General features: G+C 49.5%; 1 protein-coding gene across 7 annotated transcripts in view; it reads right to left on the reverse strand.

The window, feature by feature from the left end:
* TMCO4 (transmembrane and coiled-coil domains 4) overlaps nucleotides 1-13,594 on the reverse strand; it is a 95,979-nt gene extending 82,385 nt beyond the window's left edge. For 5 of the 7 annotated variants that reach the window (XM_040463199.1, XM_040463224.1, XM_040463233.1 and 2 more), the window contains exons 1-3: nucleotides 13,482-13,594; nucleotides 8,666-8,745; nucleotides 3,970-4,129 (exon numbers count right to left, since the gene is read on the reverse strand). The gene's annotated coding sequence lies outside the window, so the exon portion shown is untranslated. The remainder of the gene's footprint in view (nucleotides 1-3,969; nucleotides 4,130-8,665; nucleotides 8,746-13,481) is intronic. The other 2 variants (XM_040463207.1, XM_040463217.1) reach the window with 2 other exon arrangements.
* Between the last annotated feature and the right edge of the window lie 5,745 nt (nucleotides 13,595-19,339).

Raw genomic sequence — 19,339 nt, forward strand, 5'->3', positions numbered from 1 at the left:
TTTCTTCACCTGCTGATGGGACTATAACATTATCTGCCTGGAGGAACTGGGTTAGCAGTAAATGACATAGCCATGTAGGTTAGTATTTGTAAAGCACTTAGCACAAAGCCTGCCAAAGGGCCCGTGCCACATAGATGTCTGTTAAGAAAATAAATGCATTTAAAAAGTCAACAAAGAAATCACTGAAATGCTCAGCACACAGCAAGGTGTATAGATAACGACAAGAGCTAACATCACGTGCCTGTTGCTGGGGGCCAGGCCCTGGGGCTGCAACGTTAATATGTTCAGTCTTGGCTAACTCTATGAGCCCAGGCATCACCATAATGTCCAGGCTCAGAGGAGAAGTAAATGAGTCCGGGTCACCCAGCCAGTAAATTGCAGACTGGAGCCCAAAGCCAGAGCTCTTGGCCACTACCTCTGTTTAAATACTCATCACAACTGCCAAGAGATATCAAGTCTCATACCCACACTCAGCACTGCTTTTGGCCCATAAATGCATTCTTCTCCAGCTGAGCAATAAAAATGTTTATCCTCAGGGGTGCCTGAGTGGCTTAGTCGGTTAAGTGTCCGACTTCGGCTCAGGTCATGATCTCGCGGTTCGTAAGTTCAAGACCCACCTTGGGCTCTGCTCTCTCTCTCCCTCTTTCTCTGCCCCTTCCCCATTTGTGTGTGCGCGCTCTCTCTCAAAATAAATAAATGAACTTAAAAAACAATTTTATCCTCAAAATATTACCTCTACAGAGGAGTTATTAAAAGTCCGTGCAATATTAAAGTCTGTGAAACTAAATATTTCATTAGTTTTTCAAAGTAATCCTGAAGCAACAAGTCAACTTGTGTAGAAACATAACAGTTTGCAAAGCACTTTACAATGCACTTAAATCTCACAACTACTACGTACGGTTAAGAAGGACATGAGCTATTAGGATTCCCTCCTGTAGCTGAGAAACAGGCTCAGAGAGGCCAAGGGCTTTTCCCAAAATTACACAGTAACTAAGTAATGAAAGTCACACCAGACTTCCGGCTCCAAACCCTGGGTTCTTTCCTCTATGTATGCACAGGGATCCTTCTTCCCTTGTTTCAGATGAAGGAACCGAGGCCCAGAGAGGTTAAGACCGTGGCCAGTGTCACCCAGCAAGACTGGCCTCCAATGGTTGCTCCAGAAACCCAAGTTTGAGGTTCGCAGCAGATCTCCCTGGCTCACAGGATCAGCCCAGACCATGGTGGACAAAGGGGACAAGTTACAAACGAAGGGGTAGGGGCAGCACCCAGCCATGATGTGGCAGGCTTAGTGATTTAATCCACTCCATTCAGAGGCCGTGGTAATTGTGCCTCTCACCCAGAAGAGCCCAAGATGGTATTTTATCGGGCTGGTACTTGGAGGGCCCCATGTTAGTTCTCAGTTCAAGAATAAATAGCCTTCCAGTCAGAGAAGCACGAGCTGGCCTGTCTCTATCCACAGGGGAGAGGGGATGAGCTTGGGGCACAAAAAAGCTCAGATCAGGTCAAACTGCCTCATTCATTCAACAAGATACACTCTTGATGTCCTATAATCCCTTCTCTACCCAGCAGCTGTAGTGGCCCTTTTGTCATATATACCAATCATGTCACTTGCCCGCTTAAAAGTCTCCAAAGGCGTCCCCTCACACCAGGACGCACACTAATCCCCTTAGGATGGCCCTTGCCTGGCCCTGGACTCATCTCACGCCCCCCAACCCGGCCTGCTCACTACCCTACGGCCACATTGGCTGGCCATTGATGTGCTTGCAAATATGCAAGCCGGTCCCCCCTCCAGGCCTTTACACCTGCCGTTCCCCTGCCTGGGACACTCTTCCTCTGACCTTCACATCCTTCTGCCTCAGCCTGAATGTCACCTCCTCTGAGAGGCCCTCCCTGACCTCTCGGGCTCAAGTACTCCTGCCCTTCTACCCTAGCACCCTGTTCTAGTTTTATACTTACTCCCATCTTCAATAATATACATGCAAATTATTTATTTACCCATGTATACCAACAGAACATAAGCTTGAGGGAGGCCCCTGGTTGTTTTGTTTTTTGTTTTTTGTTTCTTTTTTTACTGCCATGCTTCTAGCTCTCTGAACAGGCTGTGGAATATTGCAGGCATTTGATAAATATGTGCTGGGTGAATGAAGAAGGGAACGTGATGTGTGACACCCTGGTCTGGGCCTTGGGACAGATCAGGTGACAAACTGACAAATTCCCTGCTTGCGTTCTGGTGGGACACAGGCAGCAATCCAGCAATATATAATAATAATCTAAGTAACTTGCCCAAGATCATGTGGCTGGTAAGTAGCAGAACCAGAGTCACAGTCAGGTCTGACGGTCGGATCCATGAAGGGATCATCGGGGAAGAAGCATTCGGATGAGGGGGATGTGAAGCGATGTGGCAGGAGGGGGTGACGACGGTGTGCAGTTGAAAGGGACCGCTCTAGCGGAGGCCTGCAGGAAGCAAGGGCGACAGCCCGGCGGGTGGACAGGAGAGGGTATTCCGTAGAGGAAGCCGTGCGGTGGTAGAGACAGACGAGTAAAAAGACGATGACAAATCAGCAGGATAAACATAAGGGCAACACGGGTGGAGGGATACAAACAGGGGCCTGCCACCCAGAACCGGCTTCCGAGAGAAGGTAGCGGTCAGACAGGGGTGAGGTCGACAGCAAGAGCATGTTCTGGGCACAGGGGACAGCCCATGTCAAGGCCCAGAGGTACAAGAGAGAAGATGCTTTTAAATTTTTTTTTCTTTTAATGTTTATTTATTTTTTGAGAGAGAGAGAGACAGAGTGTGAGTGGGGGAGCAGCAGAGAGAGAGGGAGACACAGAGACAGAAGCAGGCTCCAGGCTCTGAGCTGTCTGCACAGAGCCCGATGAGGGGCTCGAACTCATGAACCGCAAGATCATGACCTGAGCTGAAGTCGGATGCTTACCGACTGAGCCACCCAGGCGCCCCCAGAGGGAAGATGCTTTTGAAGAACCAAAAAGATGCTGGGTCAGACTTGATTGTGAAGGCAGTGGCCGTGGGGGCGGGGAGCTGAGTTAGGGTACGGGTGGATGTCTTGGTACTAATATTTTGCCTGTGAGAGTATAATTATTTTAAGATAAAGAACTTTTTAAAAAGCAGCGGGATGTCTCTATAGCGTGGCAAAAACCTTAAGTTCCAAGTAAATTAAAACCAAATGTTCACCTTACCCCAAATTAACTAGTTCATTCTTTTATTTATTTACTTTTGTGTGTGTGTGTGTGTGTGTGTGTGTGAGAGAGAGAGAGAGAGAGAATGGCAGAGACAGAGGGAGAGAGAGAGAATCCCAAGCAGACTCCGCAATGTCAGTACAGAGCCTGATACAGGGCTTGAACCCATGAACCGTGAGATCATGACCTGAGCTGAAATTAAGAGTCAGATGCTTAACCAAATGAGCCACCCAGGCACCCAAAACTAGTTCATTTAATAAATATACGTTTGATCTTGGCCAAAAGGTCAAGAAGCAATTTATTTATTTATTTATTTATTTAAAAAAATTTTTTTTTCAACGTTTTTATTTATTTTTGGGACAGAGAGAGACAGAGCATGAACGGGGGAGGGGCAGAGAGAGAGGGAGACACAGAATCGGAAACAGGCTCCAGGCTCTCAGCCATCAGCCCAGAGCCTGACGCGGGGCTCGAACTCACGGACCGCGAGATCGTGACCTGGCTGAAGTCGGACGCTTAATCGACTGCGCCACCCAGGCGCCCCAGAAGCAATTAATTTAATAAATACATATCGGCACCTATTACGTGGAAGGCATCATCCTACACGCTACGTAAAACAGCGGAGACTAAGACAAGACAGACAGACAACAGCCCTCCACCATGGAGGCATATTCCAGGGAAGGAGACAGACAGTAAGTAAACTCATATTTACAATAAGACAATTTTAAATAATGGTGAGGGTTTGAGGAAAAAGAAACCTTAAATAACACGTACCCAGATTTCAGAAAACAGTTGCTGGCTTCCCCTGGCCTCTCCTCTCTCCAAGTCTGGAAACAGGCTGCTCAGCTTCCTGAAGGTTCTTGGAGAAATATGCAAATTGCCCTGGGGGGAGCAAACCAGAAAAACCAGCCTGTGGGTCCACAGGGTGTGGGATCTGGAGGAGGAGGAGAGAGAAAGAGGCAACTGTTAGCTAATGCTTTGTCCTCTGGGCCTTCGCCCCAGTAGGTTCCCCTACCTGGGATACTTTTCTCTGCTGGACGGCAGGCAGCGGCCATCACTGAGCACAGCCCTGGCATTTCCCCTGGGCTTGTGCATTTGTTGTCTCATTTAATATCCCTGTTCTGACTTCTCCTAACTTGAGATGTGGTCGCAGCGCCCAGCTCCACGATTAGCCTGGAAGTAGCTGGCAGGCACCAGATCTCCTTCATAGCTGTACCTTGTGCCCTGAGCACATACCGGCCACGGAGGGAGTGCTCAGAAAATGTCTGTTGCAGGAATGAATGAATGAACTAGCTTTTAGGCTTAAGCAAGAGCCGTATTTTCCTGCTAATTCTCTCCCCAAAGGTGCTCCTGTTCTTATACTTTGCTGGAGCATCAGATGAGCAGGGGAGATGGGACAGGGGGCCAAGCAAGCATCTGGAATTACCCAGGGTTCCCCACAACCTCAGATAATCTGCACTTCCTCCTACTGGCCATTTTCCATGCCAAAGAACCAGAGTATGATTTTCTGCCTCTTTAATCCTTAAACAAATTTTAAGTTTATTTATTTATTTTGGGGGAGAGAGAGCGAGAGAGTGAGCGGGGCAGAGGCAGAGAGAGAGGGGAGAGAGAATCTCAAGCAGGCTCTGCACTGTCAGCACAGAGCCCAAGGTGGGGCTCGAACTCAGGAACCATGAGATCATGCCCTGAGCTGAAATCAAGAGTTGGATGCTTAATGGACTGAGCCACTCAGGCGCCCCACCTCTTTAATCCTTTTTAAGGAATTATCAGGGATAACATCCTTCTCCTGGAGATGCCCTTCCTATGGGGCATGGCAAAGTGCCTTCATCATGCCTACAAACTACGAGACTCAAGCTATGAGTCCAACCATGTTAAAAAATGCAGAGGAGACAAAATGGCTGGAGATATAGTCTCTCAAATTCTCCATGAAAGGTGAGATAGCTGAGGCTTTTCTGCTATACATATGTGTTGCTTTTGCATTCTGAAGAAATGCATATCTAGTATATGTACCTGCCCAGAGAGTGGAGACTGTTAGGACTCCTATCAGGATGGCAACAGTGGCTGTCTCTAATCGAAGCAGGGGGCTCTTGGATTCTGGATCATCTTAATTGTTTTTCTTTATTAATTATGTTTTGTGAATTTTCAGTAATGTGTTGATTTTATGATCCAAAAAAAGGACATGATTTTATTTATTTTTATTTTCTATTTTTTTAATGTTTGTTTATTTCTGAGAGAGACAGAGACAGCATGCGAGCGGGTTAGGGGCAGAGAGAGAGGGAGACCCAGAATCTGAAGCAGGCTCCAGGCTCCGAGCTGTCAGCACAGAGCCCGACGTGGGGCTCGAGCTCACAAACCACGAGATCATGACCCGAGCCGAAGTCGGACGCTCAACAGACTGAGCCACCCAGGCACCCCAGGACGTGATTTTAACTTATAACATGGGTTGCTGACACAGGCTCATTCATACTGGCTGGGGAGAGCTGATTCAACAGGACACTGGCAGCCTGAGATGGGCCACAGTGGGAGTATTTCTACTACAGAAATTGGCAGATGCTACAAATGATGGATTTTATTTTCCAAAGAGGTGGTTAACAGTATATCACTGGATATACAAAATGATTCCAGGTGTGTTTTTTGTTTTTTAAAAATTTTTGAAGAGACAGAGAGAGAGAGAGAGAGAGAGAGAGAGAGAGACAGAGAGAGCGAGCACGAGCAGGGGAGGGGCAGAGAGACAGGGAGACCCAGAATCCCAAGCAGGCTCCAGGCTCTGAGCTGTCAGCACAGAGCCTGCCTGATGCAGGGCTTGAACCCATGAATCATGAGATCACGACTCGAGCCAAAGTTGGCTGCTTAACCGACTGGGCCACCCCCCGCGACCTTCCAGGTATGTTTTTTAAAACAGTTTCACAGAACAAAAAGATCACTAGGAGGGGCGCCTGGGTGGCTCAGTCAGTTAAGCATCCAGCTCTTGTTTTCTGCTCTTGCCTTTCATGAGATCGAGCCCCACGTCAGGCTCCTTGCTGTCAGGTCACTATCTCTTGGTGGCAGGGTTGTGGGACTAGAACTTATTGGGTTTTGTTCTATTTTTCCGTATTTTTGACATTTTCTGTCCTGAGCATATTGATGCTTTCATAAAGAAAACAATATTTGTATTTTTTTTTTTCATTTTTTTTTTCAACGTTTATTTATTTTTGGGACAGAGAGAGACAGAGCATGAACGGGGGAGGGGCAGAGAGAGAGGGAGACACAGAATCAGAAACAGGCTCCAGGCTCCGAGCCATCAGCCCAGAGCCCGACGCGGGGCTCGAACTCACGGACCGCGAGATCGTGACCTGGCTGAAGTCGGACGCTTAACCGACTGCGCCACCCAGGCGCCCCAACAATATTTGTATTTTTAAGTTTATTTATTTATTCTGAGAGAGAGCGAGAGAGTGTGTATGCAAGTTGGGGAGGGGCAGAGGGAGAGGGAGAGACTGAGCCCGACATGGGGCTCGATCTCACGACCGTGAGATCTTAACCTAAGCTGAAATCAAGAGTTAGATGCTTAACCAACAGAGCCACTCAGGAGCCCTGAAAAGAAAAGCAAATTTTTTTTTTTAACATTTATTACATTTATTCATTTTTTTGAGAGCCAGAGAGAGAGTGTGAGCGGAGGAGAGGCAGAGAGAGAGAGAGAGAGAGAGAGAGAGAGAGAGAGAGAGAATCCAAAGCAGGCTCCAGGCTCTGAGCTGTCAAGACAGAGCCCGATGCAGGGCTCAAACTCACACGCGGTGAGATCATGACCTGAGCCGAGGTCAGAGGCTTCACCAACTGAGCCACCCAGGCGCCCCCCGAAAAATTTTTTAATTAAAAACAACGCTGCTCTTGCCCCAGAAAGCCCTGGCCTCATGTGGCCCACCAAGCCCACGGGGCTGAGGTCCCAGTTAAGTCCCATTCCGTTGACCAATAAACAGGTCTTGTAATCAACAAGATGGACAGGGGGTAGTGTGACCCACCTACCCAGTTTGTTGTGATGGAGGAGCCCCTGGTCCCAACCCTACGGACTGTCCACTTGCATGGGTTGGGTCCCCCAACTATGCCAGCTGAGGGAGTGTGGTGGCAGCTCCCCAGCTCACTGAGGGAGTGTGGTGGGGCTGGGAGATGTACCCTTGAACTGTATACACTGGTCCTCACAGGGGACTCTCCCCCTTGGTCTGATTTAGCATCAGGCTCCGGTCCAAGTTGAGCTGAGATGCCCAAGTATGTCTGAGAAGCTAAACCGATTTCGAGAGGGAGAGCTGGATTCCTGCAGTGAGAAAAAGACCTTGCTGGTCGGGGCCAGTGGTGACTCCATGCCCTGGGGCCACCTGGTGTGCACACAGCTGGTCCAGCAGCACCCACGGCCTTGGAGGTCACCGATGGACAGAGTAGCTTCTAGTCCAGGTACTGTGGAGATACCAAGAACTCTGAGAAAGGCCTGCACTTGACCTGCACTTGACCAACTGGCAGGGAAAGAACATATACATAGTGAGAATGAACGGGGTGAACACTCAGCCATGGCTAGCCTGCACAGCCCAGGCCCAGGACGGACAGGCATGCCAGAGCTGGCCTTGTCATGATGGTCTGTGATTATGAGTTTTATCTAGCCAGCTACATTACCTACCACCGAAAAAAAAAACAAAACCAAAACCAAAAACTGGTTGAGCTATTTTTGTCAGTAGTGAGGGCAGAGAGCCACTCCACACCTGTCCTCGGCTCTGCATGCACCCACAGTAGGCACTCAACCGATAATCGTTAACTAACGCCATGAACAACACAGCGGGATTTCTCCTTGGGGGGGATGAAAACCTCCAAAGTCAGCACCGAGGAGAAAACCAGTATGATCAATGTTATCCTTGGATGTCCTTTAAATCACCCTTAAAACTCCATGACCTGAGCCTTTCTTTAGAAGACCACACGCAAGGATGAATTTCTTGTGTTTTTCTTACAAGCCAGCCCATCATGTACTTTTTTTCCCCCCTTGGAGCAGCCAGTGAACGCCAAGGTCAAATTTGATGTGAATGTATGTGTGTGGAGAGGGCGGGGAAAGTGTTCTCTTTCTCTCTCTTTCCTTCTTTTTCTGGTTAACTGGTTACAGTTGAGTTTTTATGAATGAGACTGAAGTACAATAAAATAAGCATCACTAGTGGGATAACTACAATATTACGGGAGGGCTGGGGAATGAACTGTGTTGAAGCCAAGGAGGAAGAAAAGCATGTGACCGAAGAAATTCTTCACAACAAATAGAGACACAGCACCGTTTTTAGGCCAGAAACTCTAAAGATGGTAGTTCTGAGCTCATGCCCACACACACCCATACCCCCCCCCACACTCTTGGGATCATCCTAGAAGGGAGGATTCTAGACAGTTCCAGTTCATTCCCCATCTCCCAATCCCCTCCAGCATTTTAGGAGAGAAACCCATTCATTCTATACCTCTATCTGGAACTTACATGGGAAGCCAGTGGCAGATGTAGCATCTCAGGAGGTCTCCATGGCAACAGAAGAACCCAGAGGGTTTCAGACAATTCCACTACAGACCGGAAGAAAAAAGAGATGTTGGTCCAGAGGGAAAGTTCCTATCCCATCTCACCTCAGCAGCCTGGAGGATAGTAGGTGGTGGAGTAGGGTGACAGCGTGCCCCTGGGGTAGATACTCAGGTTGTATGACATCTCGTCCACGTTGTGGTCGCCCCATTCCTCCCCGACTAGCACCCAGGTACAAGCCGAGATCATCTCAGGTGGATCCCAGCGGGAGTCTCCCCACCTGTTTCCTGCTCCGTCTGCTCTCCCCCCTGGCTGTCCACCACGCAGTGGCCAGTGAGCTCCGTCTCCCCCTGAAGTCAGCTCATGTCCCTTCTCTGCTCCAAACCTCTACTAATCCCCTTTCCATGCTCGACAGTTCTTCCAGTGGTGCCTGGTCCATATGCAACCTGGCCCCTGGCCTCTCTGCCCTCCGCCCCCTCTCCCGTCACTAGCTCTGCTCCGGCCACACCATCCTCCTTGCCGCTCCTGGAGCCCACCAGGCACGCTCTCATCTCAAGGCCTTTGCACTTGCCTGTTCCCTCTGCCCGGAATGCTGTTCCTGCAGACAAACGCATGGCCAGCTCTCTCGCCTCCCTCCTGTCTCTGTTCAAATCTCACGGTTCGGTGAGACCACCCTGTCCCTGCCTTCCATCCCAATCCTCTTTACCTGGCGCCTGCACTTGGTCCACAGCACGAATCACCGTCTGACCTAATAGATCATTTTCTGGTTTACACTTACGGCTCAGTGTCTATCTCTTCCTGCCCTTACGTAAGCACGGTAGGCACTTACGAACATTTGTTGAATGAATGGTGGTCTCTGCTTGGGAGTAACTAGAATATAACGTGAGGCACATTTGCCGAGGAAGGAGGTGGGGGTGGGGAGGCAAAGCTTGTAATGATCCACACGATCCACTGGTTCTCAAACGGCCCCACAGGGCCCCAGGGACTTCTCCTGGTCCGGTGGGCGAGGGGAGATACGGTGGGGACCTTCAATGCCCCACCTTCAAATTATAACAGTAAAATAATCCACGATACCACCTTTGGGTATTTTCCACTCAAAAGAAATGAAAGCAAGGTGTCAGAGACATCTGCACACCCACGTTCATAGCAGCTAAATAAAAGGTGCATGTAACCCAAGAGTCCGTCAATGGATGAATGGACGAACAACAGTAAGAAAGGAATCGATCCCGTGGAATATTACTCGGCCTTCAAAAAGGAAGGAAATCCTGGCATATTACAACATGGATGAACCTTGAGGCCATTATGCTAAGTGAAATAAGCCAGTCACAGAAAGACAAATACTGCATGACTTCACTAATGTGAGGTACCTAGAGTAGTCCAAATTATAGAGACAGAAAGCAGAATGGTGGCCAGGGACTGGGGGAAGGGGAACTAGACAGGTGTTTAATGGATCCGGAGTTTCAGATTTGCAAGTGGAAAAGTTCTGGAGATAGGTTGCACGACTATGTGCATATACTTAACACTATTGACCTGCACGCTTAAAGGTGGTTAAGATGGTAAGTTTTATGTTATTTTATCACAATTAAATTTTATTTTATTTTATTTTTTATTTTTTTTAATTTTTTTTAACCTTATTTATTTTTGAGACAGAGAGAAACAGAGCATGAATGGGAGAGGGTCAGAGAGAGAGGGAGGGAGACACAGAATCTGAAACAGGCTCCAGGCTCTGAGCAGTCAGCACAGAGCCCGACGCGGGGCTCGAACTCACGGACCGCGAGATCATGACCTGAGCCGAAGTCGGCCGCTTAACCGACTGAGCCACCCAGGTGCCCCCACAATTAAATTTTAAAGAATTGTAACAGTAAATTCTCGGTACGGTGCTAGCCATGTGCCATCCCCTTGCACACATCATTTCATTTCCTCCCAACCAGCCCTACAAGGTAGGTATCTCCAATCTACGAGAGAGACAGAGAGGCCATGAGAAGTGAAGGTTAAGGTCACCGGGCAAGTAATGTGGGATTTAAATGCACCCGGGCCTTAGCCCAGAGGTAGCCGTCTCAGCTATGATGCTGCACCACTCTCTTTAGTCTGGCTGATGTCCTGAGGTGGCCCAAAAGATTTCAAACACAAATTGAAAGCCACCAAATTAGATGACTCTCACTAGTTCCCATCTGGCCACAGGCTAGCACCCCGCTTTGCAGCCAGCCCAAGCACTTCTGGGACAGACCTAACCTGTCTTTCCATCTTCATTTTCCTCCAGTCCCCTTCTTCCAGCCAGGCCTTAGCCAAACTGCATCATCTGCGGCTTCTAGCCCACACTGGGATGCCCACCTCGGGCCTCAACTCATGCCGATCTCTCGGTGTCCAAAAGATGTCCTTTTTCAAAAGTACAGTTTAATACTAAAATCAGCGAAGATTTCCTGCCAGCTTATTCTCATGAGCCCAATTCAGCCTCACAACCTCCTTATGAGGAAGAAACTATCATTGTCCCCATTTTACATATGAGAAAACTGAGGCCAATAGAGGTGAAGGCCACACATCTGGCAAATAGCGATGCCTGGATGCACCCCCACAGGCCTGTGTGACTTCAAACTCCAGATTCTTCTCTACTTTATCAAAGGGGCTCAGGGATTGCCATGAGCCTCCCTGGATTTGTGCAGCTGAACTGGGGCCTGCTGCCTCTGGACACCCCCCGCCCCCCAGGCTTTATCTGGCCAGCCCCTCACCTGCTTTAGGGTCTAACAGCTGCTTGCTTAAGTGCCAGTCTCCTCCCCTAGGAGGGTCAGGGTCAGAGTGGACAATGCTCAGGACATCAGTGCTTCTCCCCCCAGGCTCCTTAGCAAAAGAGGGGGCCCCACCCCTCCTCCCTCCCAGCAGACCCTGCGTAACTTCCTTATCAAATCTGTCACCAATGCACAATGGATCGATTACAGGTTTACTTGTTTGTGGTCTGTCTCTCCAGAAAAAGTTCCACCGGGCAGTGGCTTTTGTGTCGTTTCCCTGATGCTCCCTACAACAGTGCCTGGCAGAGAAGGCGCTCAATCCCCGTGTGTGGAATGTGACAGCAAGGGTTGTAAAGGCTGAAACGCTGACTGTTGCAAACATTCTGTGTCTCGAGCCTCCTCGCCTGGAAGTCAGCCACCCCCACCTCTGCCTCTTTCTTACATTTCTCTACTGAGGGCAGTAACAGGTTACCAACAGGGACACCGGAGCCTCTGAATAAATACACCTTTGCTTACACCTGACTTGGCAAGGCCTCTGATACAGGCCACACTTTGGACCATGCTTTACCATTTGAGAAGCATTCGGACGTGGTATCATCAACGCTATGCACTTTTATGACCCCTGCTGAATAACAATGACAGGCTCACAGAGGTGGGGGGTCACATCACAGCTATAGAGTGGCAATGCCAGGTGTATGGACTCTGAGGTTGGCTGGACCACTCTCTATCCACCGACCTTCCCACCCCCTACCAAATTCCTGGGGAGTTGGGGAGAACGCTCAGGCTGGCTGAGCATCTAGATAGATGCCCACGAGGGTTTGAGGCTCTGAGGTTCAGTCTCCCTCTGCCCTCTTCACATACTTCACAGTTGGTAAGATTCCAATGGTCTCTCCTCTCTGCTCAGCCCTCCCCAACCCTCCCCCCACTCCCCAAGAGCAGGATTTTATTCCATTCTTTGTAGTATACTCCCCAAGGGCAGCACTTGCCTTGTTCGCTGCTGTATTTTCAGTGCCTAAACATTACACACTGGCACACAGTCGGTGCTCAATTAATATCTGTCCAATGAATGAATGGATAGCCCTAAAGCTTAACGGGGTTTCATATTTTCTGCAGTGAAATAAACCCTGAGTCAGGGAAAAGAGAACTAACACGTTCACTCCTACTTCGTGTTCAGGCACTAGTCTTAGGTCAAGGCCCAGAGTCCAGCCCCGCTGTACTCCCAGCTGTGGCTCCAGAGAAAGGACATGGTGAACGCCTACTCTGTCTCTGTGCCCGGCACAGGTAACCCAGGTTTTAAAACGTTCTCCTCCCTAGGGGTACTGTCTTGGGGAAGTCATCTCTCGCAGCCTGTTTACCTAGCTGTCAAATCCCCTCAAAAGTTAGTAGTGCTAGTCCTTCTTTCCTACTCTGTCAACAGGTGGCAGGGTGAGAAACATGGCCCATCTGTAATTGGGGGCTTTTTTCCAGAAGGAATTCCCAGCCCCACCTTGGAATTCTCAGTCTGAAGGTGTGCTGTGAGCTCAGAAAGCCGCACGGGCAAGGAGAGAGGACATCAGGGGTGCCCGGAAGCCTTCTTCACCGGTTCGTGGAGGGGCCACTTGCGACAAGGGAAAGCCCGCCACCCTGTGTGACCTTGGGCAAGTTCCTTCCTCTCCCAGGACCAGAGCAGCGTCCTCACTTGCCAAGGGAGGAGCTGGGCGACCTTTAAGGGCTCACAGCCCTGAGCCGGGAGGGAGGCAGGGAATGGCCTGAGTGCTCTGCCCGGCCTCAGTTTCCCCATCTGTCGCCCTACGTAATTTCCAGAGGCACTTTCCCTTCTGAAAGAAACCAAGCAACAACTAGGCAGCCTGGACACCTGCAGTCAATGCTGGGAGCAGTGTGAGGCCACTCCTCGGGAGGCCTGGCGCCCACGAGGGCGGAGAGTGGGGTGGGGGGGGCAAAGGCCCGCGGGGCCGGGTCGGCCGGGCCACGCAGAGGCAACCCTCGTGCGGGCAGCCGCGGGGAGTGGCCCTGGGGTGGGGGAGCTCCACCCGCGGCCCACTTGAACCCGTACTACTTACCTGGCGGCGGCGGCAGCGGCGGCAAAGGCAAGGACTCCTCCGGTTCCCCCCGCCCGCTCGGCCCCGCCCCGCCTGCTCGGGCGATTCCGCGGCCGGCGCAGCAACGAGCTCCCGGCAGTCCCGCCCCTTCACGTTCGGCCCCGCCCCACCCCTCCCGCTCGGCCCCGCCCCACCCCTCCCGCTCGGCCCCGCCCTTCCTGCCCGAGTGGTGCCGCCGCCAGCGCAGACCTTCCCGAGCTTGTGTGTGAGTCGGCGTTCCGGGACCCAGGCTCCTAAGTGTCCCAGCCCTTTTCTCTTGGTCGCCACTCCACGACAGGGGTGCCGGCGTCAGGAGGTGACGGGCCAACCCGAGCGCGAAACGCGGTGTGTGGGTCTGTTGGCCTTCCAGGAAACAGCAGGACCTCAGGGCCAGAGAGAAGGCCCTTCGAGGTTCCACCTTGCGGACACTGCTAGCCTGGGGCTTGGTCCCAGAGTGGAGGGCCAGAAAGCACTTGGATGGACATTTTCAAAAGTAAAGCGTGTGACATCAAGGAGCCAGCCACAGAAACAACCTTGCTGCATGTGTACACAGCACTTTGAAATTTGCAGAGTACTGACATAGCGATGGCCTGTGTGATTCTTCTTTCGGTTTGTCTAACGCTAAGTTTGGGCCAGTCACGGGGTCTTTCCGTTTGGGGTTTCTGTGCCTGGCGCTCTGCCCGGAGACCTGCCTTTTCCTGCGTCTGTTTCTAGCTTTCCACTCAGGGAGGTTCTGTGAGTCTTCCCTGACCACCAGCCACATTCAGTCATTGAACAAATATTTACTGAGCACCTACTGTGTGCCAGGTACTGTTCTGAGCACAGAGAATCACACACCAGGTGCCGCTTCTGTTCTCTTTTAATGGTAGTACTTACCACTGTATGGGATTAATTTATTTTCCTGTTTGTTTATTTGACAATCTGTCTGTCATCATCCCCACTAGAACTTAAGAACTCTTGGGGCGCCTGGGTGGCGCAGTCGGTTGAGCGTCCGACTTCAGCCAGGTCACGATCTCGCGGTCCGTGAGTTTGAGCCCCGCATCGGGCTCTGGGCTGATGGCTCGGAGCCTGGAGCCTGTTTCCGATTCTGTGTCTCCCTCTCTCTCTGCCCCTCCCCCGTTCATGCTCTGTCTCTCTCTGTCCCCCAAAAAATAAATAAACGTTGAAAAAAATTAAAAAAAAAAAACTCTGAGTGTAGGGGGTCTCGGCTACCTTGTCCTCTGCCGTGTGCCCAGCCTCGGGGACTGTGCTGGGCACTTGGTAGGTGTCCAGAATTTAATGAATGCAAGAATGGCTCTTTATTCCTCTGGCAACCTTGTGAATTCTCATCATACCCATTCTACAGGACAGGAAACTGAGGATCAGGTCCAGGCTGTGCAGAAGCTGTAGAGCTAATAAGTGCCGGAGCCAAAGCCAAAGCCAGAATTGCCACAAAGCTCTTTCTCCTGGTGAAGACAGCTCAATACCATGAATGGAAAAGGCACTGGACAGGGTCAGAGACCAGCTTCCAGGGCAGAGCCGTTGACTCATGCCCCTTGTGGAATGCTCTATGCTTCCAGCTCCTCATTGCCCCACTGGCCAGTAATCATTAAGAAGAGCTGCTCTACCTACCTACAGGGCTCTTGTGAGGGTCAAATGGGTCAATGGTGTGCACTCTTCAGGGGCTTAGGGGCTTATACATGATCATGCGGGTTTTGTGCAAGATGGAATAGTAGTAACCATATGGAAGCGGACGCCAACAGAAAAGCTTCAGGCAGCCCCCCCTTTGCTCAACGTCTGGTGGCCCCTTCCAGCAAGATTGTGTGGAACAATGCTGGACCAGGCACCACTCCACACAGTGGTTTTGCCCGGTCTCTAATTTGCTTAGAGACCCTTTGTTGAACACTCTTGACTCTGGACACTGGATCCAGTTACAGCCATGCCCACTTAACCATTCTCACCCCAGCCACCCCCACGCAACAGCACACAGGACCTAACCCATAATCAAGGCTACAGGTAGGAAAGGTGGAGAAAAGATGTTTACCCCTCTGGCATAGGCTTTTGAAAGTGTCGAGGTTTGGTGTTGTGCACTGAAGAATTTACTTTCCTCATCTGTAAACTGAGGATAATTATGGCCTCCACAATCTACAAGGATTGTTGTAAGATTCGATAAGAAAATAAAGGATTTTTTTAATCGATATTTTATTTAAAATATCGATTTTAGGGGCACCTGGGTGACTCAGTCGGTTAAGCATCCGACTTCAGGTCAGGTCACGATCTCGCAGTCCATGAGTTCGAGCCCCGCGTCGGGCTCTGGGCTGATGGCTCAGAGCCTGGAGCCTGCTTCCGATTCTGTGTCTCCCTCTCTCTCTGCCCCTCCCCCATTCATGCTCTGTTTCTCTCTGTCTCAAAAATAAATAAACTTAAAAAAAAAAAGCTGCTGAGGATTCAACTCAGTTTAAAAAAATATAAAATAAAATATCGATTTTATTTATCGATAAGGATTTGATAAGAAAATAAAGGGAAAGTGCTTTGAACAGTAGCACGCAAGACACGCTCAGAAAAAATAAGCCATTACTCTCGGTAAACATCTTTTCTACTAAGACGGCCTCTATCAGCTCCTCCCAAAGGAATGTTTAGGGGGTTGTGCTGGAAGGAGACGCCTTCTCATACCCACTACCTACTTCAACCAGAATTTACTGAAAGTTGGTGAGGTTCTAGCCATTGCAGATACAGCCAGGGAAAGACCCGAAGGATTTCCAGCAAAGACATGGCGTTTGCATTCTAGTTTATGGGGGAGAGGCGAGACGGACAGGAATAACAAATAGATAATCTGCCAGGGAGCCGTGTTATCAAGAAAAAGGGAAGCAGGGTGAAGGGCACTGACGGAGGGGATGCTATCACAGTCGTCAGGGAGGCTTGCTGGGGACACTGGAAGTGAGAGGAAGCCAGCAACTGCAAAGGTGTTCAAGGGGGAATGTGCTTGACACTTTCAAGGAAAAGGCCAGAGGAGAGAGCTTGGGGGGGGGGGGGGGGAGGGCGGGGCGTGGGGGAACAGACGAAAGTAGGGAGGCAGTGAGGGCCATATATCACCGTGAGCTTTGTAAAAAGCTGATGCTGAGGTCACCAGATTAGAGCAAATAGAAATATAGGACAACCCAGTTACATATGAATTTCAGGTACACAACAAATAAATACTTTTTAGTGTGAGTATGTCCCACTGTTACCCAAACCATACTTCTATTAAAGAATTATTCAGGGGCGCCTGGGTGGCTCAGCTGGTTAGGCGTCCGACTCTTGATTTCAGCTCAGTTCATGATCTCACGGTTTGTGGGACTGAGCCCTCACCCAGCGTCAGGCTCTGTGCTGACAGTGTGGAGCCTGCTTGGGATTCTCTTTCTCTCCTCCTCTCTCTGCCCCTGCCCTGCTGGTGCTTTCTCTCTCTCAAGATAAATAAATTAAAAAAAAATTCATTGTGTATCTGAAATGTAACTGAAATGTATCCTATATTTTTTCTGACAATTCTACTTGAGCCCGACCCCCAGAGATTCTGATTCTGTCGGTCTGGGGTCTGGTCAGGCATAGGCATTGTTCACAACCTCACTAGGTATTTCTGATGTGTGCTTAGCTTCAGAGACCACTGATATAGGGCCTTGCCTATGGATTTTATTCTGCATGAGATGGAGAATTGTTGAAGGTCCGGGGCAGTGATATGACATGATCCCACCTTTTAAAAGGATCCCACTGGCTCCTTGCAAGGACACGGGGGTAATCGTGGACACAGGCAACTGGTTAGGAAGCTATTGCTATAGCCAGGCTGGGGAAGGGGCTTATCTCTGTTGACTGCCCTCTGTGGGCTAGGCACAATGAAAGCGCATAATGGAGGCATAGATTCCTGAGTCTAGTCCCAGACCTATTCTATTTAGAATTGTTCAAGGGTATGGAAGTCTGAGAATTTCTATTTTTAACAAGTTCCCCCTGATGATTCTGATGATCGGTCAGGGTTGGAACAACCAAATGGTTGGGTGTCATTCTCCCCAAAATTGTAACCATGGATACTGTTTAGGGAACACTATCCTGTGGCTGATGCTACATGCTTTCCATACTTACTTTATATCATTCGATCCTGTGCAGTTGATACCGTGATTAGCCCCATTTCGAAGAGGAAGGGACTGAAGCTCAGAGAGGTTAAACAACTTGGCCAGCGTCAACTCTCTGCAAAATGGCAGAGCCAGGATTCCATCCCAGACCCGACTGATTTTGCTCTCCTGTCTTTTCAGAGGCTTAAATATCAATACAGGTTCAGAACTATTTAGATGACTTTCAGATCATGAATCCTCAGCAGGAGACGGCTCCTTCACTATGTCCAATAGATGTCTGTCCTTCCAGGATGTAGGTGGGACTGGCCTGGCATTGGTGTTTGTTGAATGGAACTGAAATATGGGGGTGATGTCACCGATGACAGTTACTCATCCCTTCCTGTAGAGTATGCTTATGATGCCCTTATGCTGAACTTGAGACTGAAGGACCCAGAAGAATGTTTATGGTCACTTCTTTCCTAACAACAGTCAGAAATAAAGAGGGCTCCCCTGGGGAGGAAATGGACCCACCATCAGAGGAGGCCCACAGTGGAGGGTGCTGCAGATGGTCTGCGGTTACCATGGATATTGTTATATTGATGAGCAATCCCTTGTTTGGATTTCCAAGGCATCTTTGACCCAGAGAATTAAACATCTTTTTGTTAAATTGGACCTTCAATTGGTGCAATGAATTGGAATTGGCTAAGCTAAGCAGCAGGAGGTTGGGGTCAAAGCCGCTTGGGTTAGTATTTCCCCCCATTGTTCCTGTGTGTTAGGTGATCATTTCACAGTCCTCTGTCTGATCTCTTATACAGAGGCTTGGGTGACGACCTCTGCCTGCTTCTTATCTAAGAATGCTTTGCACTTGCCCCTGGTCTGATATTTTCTAATGGATGAGACCCACATCATCAGTGGTATGTGAGGTAACTTTAGCTGGCACATGAACTTACATGAACCTCTTGGATCATACGTGAAAAAGTTGTTCCCTTCAATCCTTATTCCACTGAAAACATAGTTTAATGCCATTGCAACTTTTCTTAATGTTTATTTATATTTGAGAGACAGAGAGAGACGAAGACACAGAATCCGAAGCAGGCTGCAGGCTCTGAGCTGTCAGCAAAGAGCCTAATGTGGGGCTCGAACCCACGAACCATGAGATCGTGACCTGAGCTGAAGTTGGACGCTTAACTGACTGAGCCATCCAGGCGCCCCAGGGTACAATTTCTTTAATGTTTATTTTAATTTTGAGAGAGAGACAAAGCACGAACAGGGCAGGGGCAAAGAGAGAGGGAGACACAGAGTCCAAAGCAGGCTCCAGGCTCTGAGCTGTCAGCACAGAGCCCCACGTGGGGCTCGAACCCACGAGCCATGAGATCATGAGCTGGGCCCCCACACAAAAGTGAGCTCAGATGCTGTATTTGCCTTTATGTATCTGGCTTATTTCACCACACAATGTCCTCCAGGTTCCTCCATTGTTGGAGGACCACAATGGAGGACCCCCTTCTTTTTTTAGGGCTGAGCAATATTTCACCGCACTCTTTTAGCATTTGCTAATTTTCCTTTTTAGCAAAGGGAGAATAGGCCTCAGTTCAGAGCCTTTGGCTCTCCAAAATACCAAGTTAGGATGTGATCTTTCTGGTATTTATTTATTTCATAGCCTTTGTATTTTGGAATGGTCTCAGACTGATAGAAAGTTACAAAGATAGTACAGAATTCTGACCTAAGAACCACGTGTCCTCCCTCATTTCTCCAGTGTTAGCCTGACACAGGGCTCGAACCCAT

This window comes from Herpailurus yagouaroundi, unplaced genomic scaffold, assembly GCF_014898765.1.
Source record: "Herpailurus yagouaroundi ecotype Mexico unplaced genomic scaffold, PumYag 77, whole genome shotgun sequence".
Taxonomy (NCBI): domain Eukaryota; kingdom Metazoa; phylum Chordata; class Mammalia; order Carnivora; family Felidae; genus Herpailurus; species Herpailurus yagouaroundi.